The sequence below is a fragment of the Perognathus longimembris genome, unplaced genomic scaffold (assembly GCF_023159225.1).
Source record: "Perognathus longimembris pacificus isolate PPM17 unplaced genomic scaffold, ASM2315922v1 HiC_scaffold_5069, whole genome shotgun sequence".
In the NCBI taxonomy this organism is placed as follows: Eukaryota; Metazoa; Chordata; class Mammalia; order Rodentia; family Heteromyidae; genus Perognathus; species Perognathus longimembris.
This window is the reverse complement of record NW_025960455.1, coordinates 403,094-405,086: the sequence shown is the minus strand read 5'-3', so window position 1 is coordinate 405,086 and position 1,993 is coordinate 403,094. Positions and strand designations below refer to the sequence as shown.

General features: G+C 42.3%; 1 pseudogene; it reads left to right on the top strand.

Moving 5' to 3' along the window:
* The first annotated feature begins 428 nt into the window (after positions 1-428).
* On the top strand, positions 429-1,169 carry LOC125344987 (annotated as a pseudogene).
* The last annotated feature ends 824 nt before the right edge of the window (positions 1,170-1,993 follow it).

Genomic DNA, 1,993 nt, shown 5'->3' with positions numbered 1-1,993 from the left:
CTCAGGGAATAGCCAACAGCCCCACGTTATGCCAGCTATTTGTGGACAAGGCCATATGGCCCATATGTAAAAAATATCCCTCTGCCTATGTAATTCATTACATGGATGATATCCTAATTGGAGCATCCACTGAAGAACAAATTAATCTAATTTTCCAGGATATGCACTAGTCAATATGGCTGTATAACCTGATTGTGACCCTAAGAAAGTTCAGAGACGACATTCTCTTTCATATTTAGGTTATCACATCTCCAGCAGGAGTCACTCCCCAAAAGCTAAAAATAAGGATTGAACAGTTGCAAACTCTTAACGATTTTCAAAAGTTACTAGGTGAGGGACAGAGTTTCAGCTTCACCGCTGCTGTCGCTGCAGCCCAGAGACTGCTGAACCCCTGTCCATCCTCCGCCACCCACTTGGGACATCCAGTCATGGATAAAAATGAGCTGGTGCAGATACCCAAACTCGCCAAGCAGGCTTAATGATACGATGACATGGCAGCCGGCATGAAGTCTGTAACTGAGCAAGGAGGTGAATTATCTAATGAGGAAAGGAATCGTCTCTCAGTTGCTTAGAAAAATGTTGTAGGAGCCCGTAGGTCATCTTGGAGGGTCGATTCAAGTATTGAGCAAAAGAAGGAAGGTGCTGAGAAAAAGCAGCATATGACCCGAGAATACAGAGAGAAAATTGAGACTGAACTAAGAGATATCTACAATGATGTACTGTCTCTTTTGGAAAAGTTCTTGATCCCTAATGCTTCACAAGCAGAGAGCAAAGTCTTCTATTTGAAAATGAAGTGAGAGTACTACTGCTACTTGGCTGAGGTTGCTGCCAGTGATGACAAGAAATGTATTGTGGATCAGTCACAACAAGCATACCAAGAAGCTTTTGAAATTAGCAAAAAGAAAATGCAACCAATGCATCCTAACAGATTGGTTCTGGCCCTTAACTTCTCGGTGTTCTATTATGAGATTCTGAACTCCCCAGAGAAAGCAGTGCTCTCTTGCAAAGACAGCTTTTCATGAAGCAATTGCTGAACTTGATACATTAAGTGAAGTGTCCTACAAAGACAGCACACTAATAAAGCAGTTACTGAAAGACAACTTGACATTGTGGACATCAGAGACCCAAGGATACGAAGCGGAAGCAGGAGTAAGAGGGGAAAATTAATTGGCCTTTCAACTTTTGTCTGCCTCATTCTAAAATTTACACAGTAGATCATTTGTCATCCATGCTGTCCCACAAATAGTTTTTTGTTTACGATTTATGACAGGTTTATGTTACTTCTATTTGAATTTCTATATTTCCCATGTGTTTTTTATGTTTAATATTAGGTGAGTACAGCCAGTTAACATTTGGGGAGTTATCTGTTTTCATCTTGAGGAGGCCAATATGGGGATGTGGAATTTTTATACAAGTTATAAATGTTTGGCATAGTATTTTTGGTACATTGCGGCCCAATAAGGGCCAGTGTTAAAACTGCTTCCATGTCGAAGTAAAGAAAACTGCCGGGGCTGGGGATATAGCCTAGCGGCAATAGTGCCTGCTTCGGATACACGAGGCCCTAGGTTCGATTCCCCAGCACCACATATACAGAAAACGGCCAGAAGCGGCGCTGTGGCTCAAGTGGCAGAGTGCTAGCCTTGAGCAGGAAGAAGCCAGGGACAGTGCTCAGGCCCTGAGTCCAAGGCCCAGGACTGGCAAAAAGAAAAAAAAAAAAAAGAAAACTGCCTACATTTTGGTTTGTACTGGTGGGGAATAAAAGGGAAAATCAGCCCCAGTCACAGGTGTAGATATTGTGGGTACTTTAAAGGTTTGGAACACTTGCAAGGCTGTGGTACAAACAGGTATTCCACGGATATTGCATGTTGGAATCATGTATTTCTGTGGAAGAGTCTTATCTCAGTATGCACACCTTTGACTATAGCACCAGAAGTGTTCTTTGGACAAAGTTGTGACCCAATTAACTCCAGATAAGGGCAGAAACGGTTCACAT